This window comes from Lepidothrix coronata, unplaced genomic scaffold, assembly GCF_001604755.1.
Source record: "Lepidothrix coronata isolate B3197 unplaced genomic scaffold, Lepidothrix_coronata-1.0 Scaffold87, whole genome shotgun sequence".
In the NCBI taxonomy this organism is placed as follows: Eukaryota; Metazoa; Chordata; class Aves; order Passeriformes; family Pipridae; genus Lepidothrix; species Lepidothrix coronata.
The window spans coordinates 1449113-1469674 of NW_016690267.1; the positions used below are offsets into that span (position 1 = coordinate 1449113).

General features: G+C 39.5%; 1 protein-coding gene across 2 annotated transcripts in view; it reads right to left on the reverse strand.

Moving 5' to 3' along the window:
• Positions 1-20562, reverse strand: part of CDH13 (cadherin 13) — a 449115-nt gene that overhangs the window by 272698 nt on the left and 155855 nt on the right. The gene's annotated exons all lie outside the window — the stretch shown is intronic.

Sequence of the window (20562 nt, forward strand, 5' to 3'; positions counted from 1 at the left end):
ACAGATCCAAACTTACTCCCCTGCATTCGTTTGGCAACTCCATTGCTACTTGTTTTTGTAGCACTGGCCACATGTTACCTACTCTGTGTTTCTGAACAGTGGGAAGCAGCATCCAAGATTATTAAAAAGAAATAATAGTCTCCGAACTGTCAGAGCGGGGTTGGAACACGCCACAGCTCCCTGTTGACTACAGTAGAGTGACTGAGCAGGGACAGACAGCCCAGCAGCCAAAGCCTCCACAGGGGACAGAGGAGACACAGGTTCAGTATTGTTCTAATAATTGCTTCCAGAGACCTTCAGTGAATCGTGTTATTTTAACACTTCCACTTCACAGGCCTCTTGATTTCTAATCCAGTGTGTTTCTGAGAAAGCAGTGATACATTCAAATGCATTCAAAAACCTGGGCTCTGACCAAAACAGAATATTATCCACCCTTTATTTCCACTTTATCTCTTTGTTCATATTTCATATCTGTTCAGTTCTGTCAGAAGAGCTCTATTTTTATCTATGCACATTTTCTTGCTCCCAAAGTAACTGAAGTCATTAAAGCCAGGCCTGTGATGTCTGCTGCCTTTACTGGCATATTGGAATTTAAACAAGACAATTCCAGAATCAAAAACCTGAGTTCTCACAGCTTGAGCTAAATCAGCAAAATGTCTCTACTCCTCATAATTATCCATCATGCAGCCAGCCCCAGAAGAATCTCCACTGGACGGTATTTAAATGGCTTTAGGAATCCGTAGGATGAATACTTCGGTTCTCGTTGCACATGCCAAGTACAAACGTTCTGCCTCAAAATGGGACCAAAGACCCATTGTGTCTGTCAGATCATGCACAGCATGTTGCTACAATAAAGTGTACAACTTCCAAGGAATGGAAGAAAATTCATTCTACTCTGTGCTATTAAACTTTCTTCACACCATTCCCTGTGGCGTCTGAAGGGAGCTCTGCTCCAAAACCAACCCTTCAGCTCAGTGCTCGAGGCTCTGGTTGCTCTTGCCTGACCATCACACAGTGGAGTAAATTGTAGTACCAGTTTCTTAGCTTAAAATAGCTTTGTTTTGTTTAACTTATCTAATGCAAGTTAATAAATTGCAGCATTCATAATTTGATACATTTTTGGTCCTGTCTCAGTTTACAAACTGTCCATTAACAGACCCTGAAATCTGTGAACAAATACATTATCTCCCATTATACACAAGTTTCTCAGATGAGTAATTTTTGATCTTCAGATTGCTCAGGCAGTTGCTTGGAAACATTTGTCCGTATTAGTTACACAAGTCATGTGGTATTATTTGTCTTTTCAGATTGGAGGGCTTCTGTGAATAAGCAACAGAGCATGAAATGCAAATTTCATGATATAAAATTCAGACCTTGCTTTTGGCAAGGATTTGATTTATTACATTTACAGCACAAGATGAAAACAAAAAGGTTATCTCTGTGATCTGAATGACTTGACAGGGGAAGCAATGCCTGTGTCAATTGGAGAAGTAGTGGTATAAATTACAAAACCAAAAGAAATTTTAAAAAGATGAAATGAGGTTTGGAATAGTCATGCTATGGATTGAAACGATTCCATTGATTGAAATGATTCCACGTAATGGAACTTCTTCTGTTGATTAGCACTGTCCAAGGAATAATATTTTTCTAGATTAAAACACAGGTAGGTCAGAAAAAAATCACGGGGACCCAGTTAGATTATTATTTTTGTTTTTTAGAGTTTTGAACAAGTAAAGAAAGAGAAACAAGTATTTTTGTAACAGCCTGGTGTCATTCAATAAGGCTGAAAAAAGTATTCACTGGTATTTCAACATAGATTATGTACAAATACAATAGAATCATTTTTCTGCTGATTTTATCAGTATGAAGGACTTGGAAACTCACACATTTTTACTTCTTTTAACTTTGCAAAAGAACCACTCGTGTTTGCCTAAGTGTCTCGACACTGATAGCAATGCTTCTTCCTCTCTATCGGATGCAACAACTTATAAAATCAAAATCATTGGTTTGAAACTCAATATAGGATTTTACAGGCAGAGACTGACTCTTTCGGTTGAAGAGAACCAAATATGGTAAAACAATGTTACTGAGCACACTCAGACAGAGATCCAGGCCACTTCTACAGACTGTAAAGCCTACATTCGAAATACAGCCAAAGTCCTGAAGACTGAACCAAACAAACCCTGGAGGGGGAAATACTGCTAAAACAATGAAGAGAAAGTTGGAAAACGATGGGTTTGGGTTTTTTTTTCCCCTAATAAATATTTAGACTCAGGCTCCAAGGACAGTAAAACCATGGGCAAAGAAGAAAATATATCTGAGTTTTTTCTGCATTCTAATCCTACAAGGGAATATAAAAGGATTGGGTCTGATTTTTAGCAAGCCTTGTGATAGCTTACAGAAACCTTCTGTAAGCTGTCTTCTCCTTCCACTGCTGAGGGGAGGCTGTGACTGACTTTCCTGGTGCTCCCTTTGGGGCAGCATCTTTGCTAGGAACAAATACCAATGGGTCCCAAAGGACAGCTGAAGCCTGACATCAGAGCAAAATATTTGTGCCACCCATGATTTAAAACAGGCTTAGTTTGGAGTGGACTATGACTAAGCCATGATTAAGATCAAATCCTTCTGCTCGTCGAGGCAGCCCTGAGTGAGTGTGAAATATGTCCCTGCAGTTCTTGGTTACTGTTTAATGCTCTGTCTCATAAATCCCAGCAAAGGCACTCCACGAAAGCAGCCAGGAGCTGTGTCACACTCCGGGCACTTCCCTCAGAACCCACTCCAGTGCCAAGGGGTTAGTAATGAGCTATTCAAACACTAAATATGAATTTGATTAGAAAACAAAGGTATAAATCTTTATTTTAGCAAAAACAAACTCTTCAGTAATCCCAAATCTCTCCACTGCGTGTTTTCCATGTTTGTATAAAAATGTACACTTTTCCTAAATACCAAAAATGACTTCTTTTTCTGCCTGCCTCCATCTCTAACACACGTCTCAGCCAGATCATTCTCATCCATTTCCAAGAGTACATTGCTCCCTTCATAACTGCATACAGACAGTTGCTTTAAGGAATATCAGCTTATAAATTGCCACCCTTTGCCTGTGCTTTAAATAAGGCAGAAAAAAAATAAATAAAAGAACCAACATCCAAGGCTAAGATTAAAAGCTGGATTCATATTAAAGAATGGTGCCTTTTTACCATGGAAAGTGAAGCTGTAGATTATTTTGTGCTGATAAAGTACTACAGTGGGCAAAGAACTTTCTCATAATGAACACTGCTGTAAAACAATTTATCTACAAGAAAGGAAACAAGTTTGCATAATCCATTTATGGTTGGTTCAGCTTTAGAGGAATTTGCTGTATAAATATATCTCACCCTGGGGAATTGTTTTGCCAAAATAACTAATGAAAGTGTTTGAACAACTTAACACTGATAATTAATAGGATTTTTTCTGTATCACAATGGAAATGACATCTTCCCGTGTATGTTAACCATCTCACCAGTGAAGAGACAAAAACTTGGCAGACTCCAAGAGCCAAACACATCAGAAAGCAGAAAATTAATGAATTAACTTAACACTTAGCAAAAATGCTAAGCTGGTGACGTGTTTCAAATGATCCTCAAAAGGTGTTTAAAAGTACTTTCTTAAGAAAACCTTGCACAGCTCAGTGATTATCAATTTTAAAAAAATCTTAATATCTAGTTCATCAATCGTTCAGCTGACATGAGTAATATTCTGCCATCGTGCTGAAAGCTTTGACTAAACATAATCAAGCCCCATTAGGTTGTTGTACACTTTGCTGGCAATCCCAAGTTATGGTTTAAGTTTAGGTGTCGCTATTTAATGCTCAGGAAGGACCCCAAACTCATCAATAATGCCTTGCCAACTGCAATTCTGGGGAGACTTAAAAACTTCCTGTGAATCTCACCTGCTTCTGTGGGCACATAATTATTTTTATTATGCTTTGTGGCGATGTTGGCTGCCAAAAAAGGTTGTCCTAAAATCCCAGTGTGACAAAAATCAATTTTCAGATGCAAATGAAGGTGCCATAGGTGACATTTTTCATACCCAATAAATTGCCTGTCTGTGGCTTTGAACTAATGGACACATAAACAAGAGAAATTGGTGCCAAGGTATTGCATTATAATCTTAGTGAAGTTTTATGAGACTCCTGCTACAGGCTGCAAAGAGAAAATAAAGCAGAGGGATGGGGCATGAACAATTTAAGGAAACCTGTAAGAATAGATATTTTTTTACATTCTTTTTATTTTTTTTTCCTGAGCTCTGATTTCCCATCTAGCTACTTCAGCCCCTCTCTTATATTTTCAATTTTAGGGCTCTTCATGACCCCTTCTGTCTGCTACAACTTTTGCCTCATTATTATCCTCCACATCTCCACTTCTGTGGCCTTTACCTCTCTTCTCAGTTCCTCTCCTAGAAAATTTGTACAAACAAGTTTCCTTCCTGTTATTCATTTTTTAACTCATTTTAGTTCCCACCTATTTCCAGCTCCTCGAGGTGACATTTAAAGTTCTTAAGGAAATACAAGAAATACTCTGAAACTATCATTACCTTTAAAAACAATAAAGACTTTAAGTGAACTCTCTGCTCATGTCTGACATGGCTACACTTCAAAAACATGAGGAGATCTGCATTTCCACAAAACAAATAGCAGGGTTTTCATAGGCTTCTCTCAAGCTTATCTTGAATAATCACAAACTTCTTGAGCCTGCACATTTAGGAGCCCTGTGAGATACTTACCCTTGCAATACAAATAGAAACAAGATAAAAACAATATTTTTATGCTATGTTGATAGTATTGTTTCCAACTGTAGCTGAAATGAAAGATATGATTACATAATAGCTTTTCATGCCTCTTCAAAAGATTTAAGTAAAGTTCAAATCTTAAGCTTTTGAAACTTTAATCTTGAAATAAAGGACAATCTTTTGGCTATTTCACATTTTTCTCCTGTTAGGGAAACATGAATGATACCAAAATGACTCAGAACTGAATCCTTCATCAGACTTATCCCCATGCATACCCAGTTGCAAGACCTGAATAACAATTTGGGGAAAAGATTTCAAAAATACCCACTTCAACCTCTCAGCCTGGCATCCTTAATTAATTACGTTGTTGCTGCTGGTTCTCCTTAGTTGTGTTTTGAGTTCTGTTTGTTTGGGGGGAGGAGGGAGAAAAAGGGACTTTATTTACTCCACCCTCCTGAAAAATCAGAGCCCTCTGAAGTCAAGGAACCCACTGCTCCTTGCCCTTGCCCATCAACATCGTGTTCAGAGCTCAAGGAGCGTTTGGACGATGCTCTCAGGCACACGGTGGGATTGTTGGGATTGTTGGGATTGTTGGGGTGTCCTGTGCAGGAACAGGAGATGGACTTTGATCCTTGTGAGTCCCTTCCAACTCAGAACACTCTGTGATTCTGTGACAGGGAAGCAGGGCTGGCATCTCATACTGTGCAGGCACAGCTTTGAAAGCAGAGTTTGGAGCTTGTGTTTATGCCACTTGTCTGGTTGGCCAAACCCCCCCAGCGTATTCCTCGGAGGCAAAGGTTTATTGCCATTGCCAGAGCAACGCCTGGCAGGGTGTGCACGTGGAATCCTGGGCAGCAAGCCATGACCATCCCCACCCTGTTCTGAGCAGAGAAACTATGGTGGAAAGTATGAAACACCCCGTTCCCTGCCTTTTAAGGTCACCACAGAAATTTGCTTCTCAAGCTCCCTGATATACAAGGCTCCTCTCTCTACCATCGCTCCACTTCTGCATGGTTTGTTACCCGTGTAAAACATTCAGAGAGCAAGGTTTTTAATTCCAAAAGTGCACAGGTGACCTTAGTGGCCAAATTTCCTGGTCAGGTTAACTGTCTGTATGGCTGCTGGTAGAGCAGAAAGGGTCTGGCAGGAAATTCCCAGGTGGTGGGGAATTCCCTGGGGGAGAATTCCCTTCTAGTAAATCTGCACCACAGAGGAGTCCCACAGCCTGTTCATCCTCTGCCAGCACCAAAGGTACTTCAGGTACAACAGAGATTGGCATCAGGCAATGCAGAGCTCCATTTTACCCTGTTTTACAGTTCTTCCTTTCTGGAAGCAGCTTTGAGTCATACGGACAAAAAGATCTACCCATAAGGATACCAGATAGACCCCAGGATTTTAAGATGTTTTTTCTGACACTGAACAGTATTTGACCAGCTCATAACTCCCAGCAGCAGGAGATATCAGCCAAAAGATTAACTGGATGAGATTCAACAATTTATGTGTGGAAAACAACACCAAAATATAAATAAATAAATAAATTCCTAGATACCAGATATATTCACTGAGAGTATATCGGGGCAAAAGATTTGCAAACAAGTTCAGTGAAAAAATTGTGAGAGCTGGTTCTACATTTCTGGTCTCTACTACTCTGTCCAAAGCTATTAATTTATACCAGAGGTTAATTTAAAAATAGAAGATATAATGCAGCGTGGGTTTATGGATCTTCACAACGTGTAGAACCTTAGGGCTCAGCGTACTTTCATTTGAAGTAATTGTGTTCCATGTGTAAATATTAAAAACTTAAATATACTGGAGGAAATTGATTTAGACTTGCTTAAAGGTTCCTATAAATAGCCTTCTTTATATCACTTTTCCCGATGTCTGCTTTGTTGACAGTTACTATAAAACAGAGCATTCCAGTTTCCCTGTAGTGAACATGAAACAGTCACCTAAGGAAAACCTTCCATAATTAGAACAAGGCAGGTACTAAACCTATCCTGTGGCTTATCTCTGTATTTGTAGCTGGAGTTCATTAACTTGTCAGCACTGATTCCTTTTGAATAGGAAAGTGAAATGAAAAAAATGATGTGCAAATCAATATCAACTGGAAAGCCTTGTTCTCATTTAGAACAGTGTCAGATATGAAATACTGGGAATCAAAATGAAAATTTCTGCTGGAAAAACATGCTTAGTAATGCCATTTTTATAGCAGAATTATTACAGTGAATTAAGCTAGTTGTCATCCCATGATAAAAGTTACAGCATATTAAAAGTTAAACCTTTTTAACCAACCCCCTTTTTCGTTTGTTTGTTTTCAGATATTTTAAGAAATTACATTAAGCTTAATAAATGGAAGAAGCATTTTAGAATATATCATTCATACTCATTAGTTGGCACAAAATCTCTGTAGCACATCCATATATGTCTAGAGAGAGACAGACATCTGCTAAATGACTTCCACAGAACTCAGCATGTAAATCACACTGTTATCAGAAGGGATTACAAATCAGTCTTCCTGGACTAGATAATAATTATAATAATGGGGTGCCAAAGGCCAGAGGAAATTTGTTGGAGATGAGCACAAAGTAAAGGCAAAGATCTGCTGGGATATCCCCATGTCTGCTGGATTGCTTCTTACTCTCCAGAGAGGAACAAAGCCCATCAGCTGCACCTGGAAACCTCAGGCCCTGGCAAGAGCTCCAAGAAGCCACTGCCTGTGTCCCCTGGAGCTGAGCTGAGCTGACACCCAGCAAGCAGGTGGCCTGGAATGGAGTTAAACCAACCCAGCCAGTGGAACAGCCTTCATTTCAAAATCACCAGGGCTCTGCCAGCAAAAGGTGAAAGGTCCCTGTTACCCTGTATCTCAATATCTCTCCTTTAATGTATTTATTGAGTATCTCCACTTTACACACAGAAATTGGAGGCAGAGAGGTATCAAAGTGAAGATTGTCAGAATTAACACTTTTTCTTTTGTCCAACCTGTGTTCTTTTCTGGGAGCTCTTTGGGCAGACACTGGATTTACTGCACGTATGAACAAGCTCTAAAGCCACAATCTTTCTCAGTGCTTCTATAATACTACAGCAAAATGAAGGAGAAATCATGTAAATGCAAAATGGTTTTGCTCTCTCCATTCCCCTAAACACATACTCTTACACTGGAAACCAGAATCTTATCTTCCTGTTGTCTAAAGTCAAGATTAATTCAGGCTATTTTCTCATTTTATAGTTTTAAAGACTGAGTCTTAATCAAGTCACTTATCTAATTCACAATTGTTCAGAAACACATTTTCCATTAATGAAATGGTCCTAAGTGCAGCCTAATGCTCTGAGTGCCAACAAAAAGGAAAGACACAATAATTACCAGCACTGACAAGGAATTCAGAAAGCCATTAAACAAAACCAATCATTTCTCCCCCCCTCAACTCTCTAACTATCCCATATTTTCATACCTTTAGAAGTTACAGTAATTATTTCCCTCAAGTAAACCAGCTATTTTTCTGTTTAGTAGACAAAAATTAAAGGAACTCTTTCCCTTTTATACTTCTAATATACTTCCCATATTTTTCCTCTAATTGAATTAAATATGACATGTTAAAGAAGGAAATATTTCCATTTGGGATACAGATGACTGAACTTTTCTGGCAGATGTTAAATTTAATCAGCATCATAGGACTGAGCAGAATCTGCTTTACGTTATTTACGAATTTCAGATATAATTTTAAAGTAATTACAGTCAGTACACAAAATCTGGGATTAAAAGCCACTGAATAAATGTGAAACTTCTGAGATCCTCTGAAGAGCTGCCTGATCAAAAAAGCATTAATTTTGCAGGGATTCAGCTGAAGGCAGAAGCGACATTAAAAATAACCGAACAGATTTTTTTCCCCCTGTTTCATAGACACAAAATATAACTGGCAGACTGTGACTACCCACTAACATTATGCACAATTAATATTACATATATCAACTTGATGCTAATAGTGTCCAATAGAAGGGACTATTCCATAGGATGGTCCCACTAATGCATTCGGTTTTCCCGGCGATTAAACAACATGGGAGCACTAACAATTAACATCAAGGTCACCCCCAAATAAATTTTGATTTGGACACTCCTCACCGCAGATTTATGAGTAGATTCAAAGCTCATTAAAGTCGGTGGAACGACTCCTGTTGCCTTAATGGGGATTGCATTTGGTGCTCTGCTTTCTGTGTGTTCCTATGACAGATTAATTACACGGTTTTGTGAATAATCTTGCCTAAAATCAACCTTGTAACTCAAAGCTCCAAGTCTTAGCTCACACATCCCTGTAGCTTTGGCAGCAGTGAATTTGAGATTTATAGATGTGAGCCAAATTCAGAGCTAAATCTTCCCTACCTTTGACCTTTAACCTTTAAACTGAAGTTTTAACATCCTCTCCCTTTTCCTGAATTCCTGATTTGAGGGTCAATATGAAGCGTAAGAGACTTTTCTGACTTTCACGACCATATCAGCTTCAAAAAGATGGGGGTTGGGAGTGAGGAGAAGAGAGAAAACCATGTAGGACAACACAATACAGCAGCACAGAGAAAATAAAGTCATCTGCAGATAAAGGCAGAAAGTTCTTTAAGCTGCCCTGCTCAGCTCCCTGAGGGATGAGGACACAGAGCCTGAACTATCCACAGAAGAGCTGACAGCTTTTCCCTTGACCTGCTGCTGATACAGTTCACATCCACTGAAAACCAAAAGAGGGACAAACAAATAAAAATTTCTCAGAATCAAGTTGCAGCCATTATTGAAACAGAGTGGATAGAACAACCAACTGTATCAATTTTAAGGTTATTATTTTAATTAAGTTGCAGGAACATGAATTTGTTGAAAAATTGTCACATATTGTTCCTCTTTTTTATTTAAAAAACCCAACCTATACCTGTGCCTATATCTTTATTATGTTTCTCAGAACAAAACTACAATGTAAGCACTGAGCAGAACATGTGTTAAAGTCTCTCTTGTAAGATATTCCACACTAATATGTAATTATGGTTTGCAGACATAGCTGGAGATGAAATACATGTGAACAGTTGCAATGAACCTCTCAACGTGGAGGTTCAGGTTTTGATGCAATCAAGGACAGTAAATGAATGAGTCCAGGGCTGTTGACTGAGACAGCACCAAAACAAATAAAGAAATCCCCAACTCCTAAAACAAAAATTCAGTCTGGTTTAATTTCTAGCAGGCAATTCTGCTGCAAAGGGCTGGCAGGATTAACATCTGCCAAAGCAAACACAGAACATTAGTTTAATAATCGTCTTAATCTACAGCAAGAGTTTCTAGTTTGCAGCAAGAAGATGATCCAGTAAGAACAGATCTAGTCTGAATATTCTTGTTGCCAGATGCTGTCACATTGGAGCACCTTCACTGGGTGACCTGGTGCCACCAGGGATCGTGTCACCAACACAGTCTTTCAGCAGTCATTAGTCTCTCATCAAACAGAAGTAGCTGAATTTTTATTTCATCTCCGGGGAAAAGAAAAAAGTCACAGATATGAGAATATTCTTCCTGTGCAGAGAGAAAACTTCAATGCCCAGGATTTGTCAGCCAATCAGGAATTTTGAATTTAGTGGATTTTTTTGTCAGTGAGTTCAACAATATCCAAAATAAAATGATACAACTCAGGAGAGCACTCAAGTGCCCTGTTCCACAGGGGTGATGTGCTGCTTCACCACCACCACTGTGCTGCAAGGAAACCCTCTGCATCCTGACACAGCCTTTTAAACTATTAGCAGTGCAAACATGAACACATTTCCTAGTAGCATTTCTTTTTGGGGTTGGTCAAAAAAGTCAGGTGATACTAATGCACAATGATATCAGTGCAAATGTAAAATCATCTCCTAGCACAGCCCAGTACTTCATGGGATCACACCCCTGAAATCCACACACAAAGAATTTCTAAGTCAGTATCTGAGAAGTTTGGTACAGTCTTCCTGATTTAAAAAAAAACATGTACTATCCCCTGTCTTCCAGGTGATTAAGGGATAAATCCTTATAAAGCAAAACTGTGCTCAGTACTGTAAAAAAAAAAAAAAACCACAAAAAAAACCCCACACAAATATTTAATATGTTAACATACAGCACCAAATAGGTTCTAGAAGAATTAAAAAAAGATAATTGGAATGCAAATGCTTAACTCTGTGATGTTCCTTATTAGCAAAGTCCTTAAAGTACCATAAAATCCTGTAATTTATAAAGATATACTGGTAGGAGATATGAGTAATCTGAAGGCAGAGTTCACACACACAAATCAGATTCTAAACTTCCATCTGTGAGCTCACAGGTTATGTTACAACGTGACTGATCACATCTAAGAAACAAAACAAACCAAACCAGGTCTTCCATAGTGCCTTGACATTAACTGTAAAACAAGGTGCTTGGTCACATAAAATATTCAGTAGATCTCCAGTGGGATTGGTACTATTGGAGAGCCTTTAAATCAAGTGAAGTATTTACAGTATTGCCCTAAGATCACACAGCTTAGTCCACAAGAAGGCTGGTTCACCAAAAGCTAGATCTAGCTCTCATTTTAAAAGCATTATAGTCCATTCCTTATCTTGAAAACCTGCACATAACAGATCCGCGGTTCATCTATCTCAGAACCACGAGGTAATTCCAGAGATGGAAAAGAAAAAGAAGACAAAATGATTTCAAGATACTTTCCTGCTGAGTTGGGACTTCAGCCAAACGGTCCAACAAGGATTGGACACCACCAACCAGCAGGATGTTTGCTGACCTGCAGGTAAATTGAAGTGTATCTGCTCCCAGCTGCTGCCTGAATGACTCTGTGCTGTTCGAATTTGACTCAAGCCAGTTACCAGAGAAAATGCTAAAAATATTTCAGCATATCTATTCCTACTCACCAGGAAACTTCTTGTTTCCTGAGGTTGGGAAGAAACTGGGGGCCAAATCCAGTCTCTCCTTGCCTACAGTAAAACCATTTGCCAGTTGCCTTAACTGAGAACTTGCCAGTTCAACAGTGATGAAGGACACTCAGGAATGTTATCAGTGCCAAAATTATTAGCAGCAACTAGTTACTGGAATAGCAGGACCAGTTCAAATCAACCTGCTGCCCCTCCACTCTCCTCCTGTGCAATCCCCACCCCAGGGGCCTTCTCAGTAAGAAGGAGAAACTGTATAAACTAACTAGTAAAACTCTTCTAATATGGATCAGCTGCTTAATGCAAAGGTTATTCAGTTTTATTTGGTGTGATATGAGTGAGGAGCTGGAAGATTAATAACTCCTAAGTGACTGTAAGCATTAGTAGAGTTGCTTATTATGGAGATACCAAATTATATTAAGCTTTAACTCTGTCATTCTTCAACTTGCCACATTATTCCAGGTACTCGAAAAAAACCTGGCTGCAAAATAAGATGCAAAGGAATAATGGTAAAAGAAACAAAATTGTAATGCTCAACAAATAAGGAATTTTAGGTCCAAAAGGAGCCATCTGTCCTTGCAATGGCAGAATCAATTCTTGGGGGAGGACAAATGTAGATTTTTATCCTGTGATGCTCCATTAAATGCTTAAGATGTGTGCTGAGATAGGTGTTACTATAATAACCATAATAAATGTTCCTTCAGGTTTGTGAAAATCAGCATGGAACTATTGGGGCAATCATTAGGGATTATTATTGAGGTCTCTGATGGAGAGAAATGACTAAACTCTTACTCAGGGAATCATCTTTTCATGTGAATAATTTCCCCTATCATGGCTCTTTCTCAACTCCACGCTGCTTCTGTGAGCTGATGGAAAAGCTTATAGTGGGGAAAAAACAGCAATATTTTGTGTCTCTGACACCAAAAAAAGAACCTTGAGCTTAGTTTTGAACACTACGTGGTCTGATTTCCTCTTGGAATTGTCCCTGTTCCCTGATAAATGTGAGGCCTCACAGGTGGAACTGGGGTAGTTGTCATACACCGACTGCATCATTCCTGCATTCCGGAGGAGAGAACTACCATGGAAGACAGGGACAATTTTTCTTCGGTACCATAAGTCTCACATGTTCTTCTGGTGTCTGTGACATCTCTTTTTCATTATGGATTTGAGGACATGAAGGCTATCGTGGCAATTTTAGCATCATATCAAAATCATCAGGTCCTTTTCCCAAATTCGTCATTCCAAAAGACTCTGTTCCTATCCTGAGGTGTAAAAGTATTATGAAATAAGTATCAAAAATAAAGATATCTATACAAATACCTCTCTTAACAGATGTATATAGACCTGCACACACACATTCTCTCTCTGTGTACTTAATAGTTTCACTTTAAGGATCTTACAGGATGAAAGCTGCTTTATAAATGAAAGGCATTACATATCCTAGGAGACATCTACTTATCCTTTATGATCTTGCTTAATGTCCTACTAAATCATGCTTAGCCTGTTGCTTTCCTACTTATATCCTCATTTACTACAATAAATTAAAAATCTAAACCTTTCACAAAGGGTTTCTTTACACGTGCCCCACATCAGTGGCACAAATTTCCACACAAGTCCATCAGTCTCTGAAGATTAATGCATAGGACTGGCGTGGTTTTGTCTATCCCAGAATATTTTCAGGCTGGACTCAGAACAATAAAAACTTGAAAAAAATGATGTGTAAGTTCACGATGGTTTATCACTAATCCACAAAATTTAGTGGATTTTTTTTTTTTAATGGATAAAAGGACAGTTAGTGTCATAGATCATAGAGAGAAGTTCATTCAATTCAAAATGTCTTTCCACAACTTATCCACCATTCAAATTCAAAAAGAAAAAAAAAAATGTTTTGGGCCCAAGAGATAAATAGGTATTTTCTTGACATTCTGTGCCAGGATGAATTTTAGTTCTTCAGCAATCCTTGAATAATTGCTCTCATTGAGATTCATGGAAGCTTTGCCATTAGGTCTTATGGGTGGAGGATAAGACCTGAGTGTGTTTTCAAAGAAAATAGAGTAAAATTGGTTGCATTCCAGAACTGCATCTGGGTCTGAGAGTTTATGAAAACCTTAAGTTTACAGCAGAAGCACACCAAGGAATAGTGAAAATGTTCTGTAGAACCTGTTGCAGCAGGGAGAACTAAGGGAGAAGCCTAAATGCTGCTCAGGGCTGGAAGGAATTATGATTTTAGCTGTTTTTAATAAAATGTTTTCATTACAAAGAATTTTGCCTGTCACTTTACATCAGCCTGTAAATAATTTTAAATAATTAACAAGGCTTGTTTCAAAAATAATCTAATTTCACCTCTGAATCACTGTTAAACATATCTGATATTTGCCTAAACTCTGCTTGCTGCTGAAGGGCACGAATTCCCTTTTCCTGGATAAATACATCCCTGGTTCACATAAAATGTGAATGTAGATTACTCAGAGAGAAAAGCACTGAACGCTCACAGAAGTTAACACCTTGTTTCACAGTCAATTATTCACATTTCCAGTCTATAAGACCATTTTTCTCTCCTTAAATAACCAAGTACTCCTCATTTACATGCTGCAGTTGCTCACCGAGGGAAAGAGAAGCAAAGTGAGCCCACACATTTGATCCAAGCACTTTTACATCCAGTGAATAAACCCACGGGTCACACTTGGTCCAAAAAAAGGAACATTAAATTAATGAAAGCCACCAGTAGCCCCTGTTCTTTATAGCATTTACTCTGGCATTCAACACAATATGTAATTGTTGCTATGGCAACTGCCACATCTCTTGGCACCATAATAATTCCCAGATAAATGGATCTTTGTCAGAGCAAACTCCAAAGCCACTGTATATGAAACCTGTGTTTCTTTGGTGCTGGGAATCTGCAGTGTTAAGCTGGAAGGATAAATTCAGCCCAGGCCTGAGGAAGCACAAGCCTGTCAGCAGAGGGGAGGGGAGGCTGTGGAGCTCAGCAAAAAGGGGAGCAAGGAAAATCATGGAAAATCAGAATTGCCATGCCATGGGACTCACAGGGTCACCCAGAAACTGCCCAGCAAAGGGGTGTGGGAGTCCCGTCCACACAGCAGTGCCAGACACAACTCCTGCTTCCAGGTTTGATCTGAAGCCTGCTGGAATCTCATCATTTCAGCAGGTTCAGGATCCAGCTGAAGGATAAAAAGGGATAGTAGGTGACTGGAATTTCTATGGAAAAGAGTGGTTAAGGAGATTTCTTATATAAAAGGAGCTCTTTGTTGTTTCCCTGACAGTAAGCGGTCTGCATGGAGGATTTTTATAAAAATATAGTCAAAAAGGCAGCTAAATGATACTACAGAATGACCCATTGATGAGAATAAGCTCTTGCTTTCATTGACATTAATTAAATGTGTTCTGTGAAACCTGAAATGTAGCATTGCAGATTTTAAAGTTAAAAAAAATAGCATCCATTCAAGGATGGCTAAAGCAGGGAAAAGTCATTTAACAAAATACCATCAACACAAAGGTATTAAATTCTAAAATCACTTGTACCTCAGCTTTTAATGCACAAATTCCAAGTCAATATGTGTTTGCAGTGAGATAACAAAAGTAACACAAGTGATAACAACTTAATAACTTAATGTCTAGGAGAATGTTAGGATGTTAAACTCCCTGTCAAACTGAACACAAAAGTGATAAAATTACTTTTCTTTTGTTTGTTCTGTAAGAAAATCCTTCTTTATATGCCTGAAGGACACCTTCATATCCAAAGGCAAAAGTTCTCCGTGGCTTTTATGAAGCTGGTATTCTATACACTGTTTTGATCAGTATAATAACTCATAACCGTGTCGTAGATATTGATGCACCCCTGTGACTTACTCTATTTTGTGCCTTAAAATTAAATGCAAAACATGGCATTTTATTTATGCGGCGCAGCGCTTTCTGCAGCAACTGCTATATGCAAAATCTAATAACACGGAACTCTTGGAGCCTGTTTGTCAATACCTCATATTGGAGTCCGTCTTCAGACTTTGCACAGTCATTTTCAGCCTATTTGGAATTCTATTCTAAACTGAAAAAATGCTAATCTACGTTAATGGGAGCGATTGCCTGCTATATCAGAGAGGCTGATTCTTGATCTTATTTTCCAAATAACTTATTGGATTGCCAGATGACTAAACTCAACTATTCACACTTCCATGCCTGAATATTTTTTTTTTCCATGAGAGAATCCTGATTCATAATAAGATTATTGATCTCTTATCAGCGGTTCTAAGGCAGAAAGCCACACATGTAGGATTTGTGGCTCCGGGTGCTTTTTATCTCTTATCCATAATATTTGCAATCTCTATCCTTTGGGGATAAAGCAGAGAGCAAGGCACAAATAAGAAATGCTAACATTTAAATCCAAGGAGCTTAGTTTCATTATTTCTGTTTGATACTTTAGGAAACAGAGGCACAGGCAGAAAGCGACTCGCACAAACATCTCCATCCAGGCTGCGACTCGGGAGGAATCAGAATTTGGGGCTGCAAGATGGCTCAGGAAGTTTTTGGCCAGGCTGCTGAGGCTCCTGTCCCTGCTCCAATAAACACAGTCGGGAAAAGCAACGGTTTGACAAAGGGAAAAAGCAGCAGCAGCCTGTCTGCCCAGCCCCTGCCTGGTACAAAGTGCACTGGACAGAGTAGCAGGAGGAGGGCAACTCCATTTCCTTCAATCTGAGCTGCTGCTGGAGGTGGTTTTAAACTCTGTCTACAACATGCTGTCTCAGGGTGTGCTCCTCACTCTTATCTCTGCTTTTCTTTCTCCTAGTCCTTTTCTATCTTGTGCCTGAAAAAACTGTCCTGAGGGTTTGACAGCTTCTATTTAATCATTTCATCCTTCTGTATGGCAGACTGCTGAGCACCATACAGGGAAGTTACTACCAGCCTGGAATTTCCAAATATCTGCCTGCCCTCTTATCTGCTTTGGTGCCAGACTCTTGATATCTCACTTCCCTCCACCCCTCACCCTGTGCCTGTAATGGTGTAACAAATAAAGGTCCTAAATAACTCCCTCTGCTGTGGGGAAGGAAAAAGAAGGAAAAAAAAACCTGCTAACACACAGAAAAAAGCAGAGACAGATTGTTTCCCAAGGCTTTCTTTCAGCTCCCGGTATAGTAAGGGTATGTTCATTAAAACCTGCATTAGATTTCAGAGGGGGAGAAGGACCAGCAGACAACCATTTTATTTAGCCTTAGAGGACACAGTTCAACTCTCAGCTTGCTACCTTTTGGAACTCCCCATTTATTATGAGGCTCTACAAAAGGCTGGCTATACTTTCTGTCTTCCACAAAAACTGGCTCCTTTAATAAATACATAAATCTACTAATGTCTGGAAAAATGTCCAAATGTGATGAAATTTCCGGCTTTCAGTTGTCCTCCTACTTCCATAAAATAAAGTGGGGATCAAGGACTGGACAAGACAGATGTCAAAAATATAAATAAATATTGCTGCCAGTCATTGGCTCAACCCGTTTGTTCCCAGCTAGGGTTGTGAGTGCTTTATTTTTCCATTCAGGATTTGAGGCTTAACGATTCTATGAATTATTCAGAATGAACCCAAAGTTCATTTTGGGAATCCTGGGTGAATCAAAACATTTCTTTAATATCACCAAGCACTGCAGTCCTGGCTGTGTGGGGCTGTATCCAGAGAGCACTGGGCAGAGCAGAGCAGGAGCACAGATGTTCCCAGCTCTCCAGCTCCACTCCATGGGGAATGCAAGGGAACTTCCCTTCTTTCACTGAGCGCTCTGATTGCCTGAGGGTTCAGGTGTGAACACACATTACTATTAAAGAGTGATGTTACACCTTCCACAGGCTCAGGGCAGCTCTTCTCTGCACTCACACTCTACATGCCCCTCAGAAATGACTGTAGATTTTTGGGAATACTCTCTTCTGCCAAGACAGACAGAGACCAGTATATCTGGCCAAAATCATAGGAGGAAGGGGTGAACCAGCAGGTTGCAGAAAGCAATCTAACTGGAATCTGATGGACAGATTTTTGCTCTGTAGCATATCTGCATATCTGTAGGTACAGGGATTCATGGGGTTTAGGTTATTTTGTAGTAATATCCAGACATCAGGAAGAGCAGCAGTGTTGTATTTGTTCTTCTGTCACCAGACCCTCCAAAACATGGTGTGATCAGAGAGCGACAGCCAAGTTGGCTGATGATGCTGAGGAACCACCTCTCTTGCCATATTGCAGTCACGGCCACCCTTTGCTAGAAAGCTGCAGGCTCTGCACATCTACTGTGCTTGTGGTAGAAGGGTAAGGAAATGTGTCCTTTAGATGCAAATAAAGGAGTTAAACAGTAAGTGCTATTCTAACAGCCACTCATTATACTATGGCCTCGAAGTTAATGTAAGTTAATCACATAGGACTGATCAGTGAGGCCAGCTGGAATCTTCCCCCATCTTTAGTAGGAAAGAACCACACCTCTTCACCCCTAGAATACCAGAAGCTTTTCTGCACACTCCAGATTGCACCTCTAAATAGCTCCCATATTCCTCTAAAGTATGGCTGGTAGCAATCAGAAAGTTTTAGGAACTATGCTCTGTTCTGGCTCAGGATGCCAGTCAGCACATCGGAGATCATTGTTGAGAGCCATTTCCAAACACGTTGGGAATCTGCAATTAGAAACATTAACAATGGGATTTCACAGATGTAGGTTACATGCTTTCAGAAAAGAAATGGCAGTTGCTGGCAGAGGGGAAATACTTAAGAACTACTTATCCCCTAATTAGACAAGGTACTGTACTCTAAGTACTGAATGCTAAGCAGTGCTCTAGCATGTGCTCATCTTAACCCTACAGAAATATGCTGAATTACCAAGGCTCCATCTGAGCATTTCTTAGCCAAGGCTCCTTGCATAAACAGATGGAGCAGTTCTGCTGTTTCCATGCTGACACATTTAGACTGCAAAAGTACAGGATTAAGTTCAAATTTATCATAAAATCACTTTAGATAGGAGGCTATAGTCTTTATATCCTTCTCAAGGATGACAAACAGAAAGACAACACTGTCTGTGTTGTGTTTAAAACAGGCAAATAGCTGAAAAGGTTGGGGAAAAAATACTGGTTTAACAGCTACAGAGTGCTGGCTGAGGCCAGAGCAGGACAACCAGCCTCAAAGACCTTTATATTCCCTTGAAGAAGGGGATGATCCTCACTAGATGGGTTTCCCAGGGCACAGTAATGCATCATGTAACTCCCAACAGCACTGCAGACACCATCCTAAAAGGGTAATCAACTGTTTATGAGTTGAATATCAAATCCTTAAAAATGTGACAAAGGCAGGTAGAGAGGATGTGATACTGCTCTGAGGAGTCACCTGTGAGGGAAGACTGGCAAGTGGCAGAATATGCCAGATTTAGGCTGGTTTTCTCTCTCTGAAGCAACAGAAAGTGGTTGGAACAGAATCCAGGAGTGGGGCCAAATCAGACTTGGCTTTCAAATGCAGTCTGCAGATAGATCTCAACACTAGGCATTAATTAATATTGCTGGAACATTTTGAGGGGAGAAAACCCAGAACCCAAACAGGACATAAAGGTCACTGGCAAAGCTATGTCATGGTCTGTGTAAATACACATTTTTTAACTCCTACTCATGAGACATGATTTCCCCTAGTTTAGAACTTCCATAGAATATCTCCCCTCAGAGACATTGAAGGGCTGCTTCCCTGAGAAAACCAGAATAAAGCTTCAGAATATGATTCTCAGAGATTCAGATCTTCACACATAAACCAACCCCTTGAAGTTTAACTCCAGACCTCCTGTTAGAGATGTCTCAAACCTCTCTGTGGTTTCTGTAACTTCTAACTGGAGAATGAGAATCCCGATTTTGAAACTGCTCCTAAGATTTCAGAACCTGAGGTGGAAACAGAATAATTTAAATGTTCTTGTGAATACACCAGAAGGATCATGCCTTGCTAGTCTGAGGCACAGGACAGCCAAGTGCCCAGCTTGTTCCTACAAGTGTAGCTTTCCTACTCTGAATTTGGCAGTCTGTGGTCCTAAACTCACAGCTCCTCCACCTAAGAGCCTCTCTCAAGCATGACTGTGTCAAAATTTAATTTTGTGAAGAAACAGCACATTTAAATAAAATTAAATCCCATTTCAGTGTTCTGATCAGCCTTCTGCAGTTCCATGTTCTGGTACTTTCTCTCCTGCTTGCAATCTATATTCACATCACGTGTTGCTTAAAGTGCAGAGCAAAACCTTTCCTCAGCCACAGACTTTCAGAAGTTAGTTCAACCTTTCTCCTAAAGCTAATTTGTTGGTTTTTTTTTTAATGGAAGACTTCAGTTATACTAACATATTGTTGGAAAAATAACGAGAATGCTGGCAACAGAACATCTAAATACCAAATCAAGACAACAGATCAATCATTTTTATCGTGGCTTCTTTATGCTTCTGTGAAATTATAGGTCTGTAAAGGTACCAGGCTTAATTTTCTAGTAAGCCACTGCCCTTCCTACCTCTCTCCTAAATGCCAAGATGCAGAAGTGAAGGCTATCTCACATTTCCTTTTGTTACTTTCCTGGGTGTGAAGAAAACAATTCAATCAATTTGTGAAGCACTTTTTGCCCCATAGCATGAGGTTTGTTTTACACTGACATTCAGAAGTGGAAATGAAAAGACACAGCGGACAGAGCAGAACAAAAATCACCAGTGCAAAGAGACAGAGTGTAAATATGTGTTGTTATCTGTGTAGATGTTTATACAGTTTAACACATAACAATGTCAGATAAGCAGACCTACATGAAAATTTAAATTTCACAGCATAGAATTCATTCCCACATACTTAGACTTGGAGTGAACGTGAAGGTTCTGTAAATTCTAAATTATACATTTAAACTCT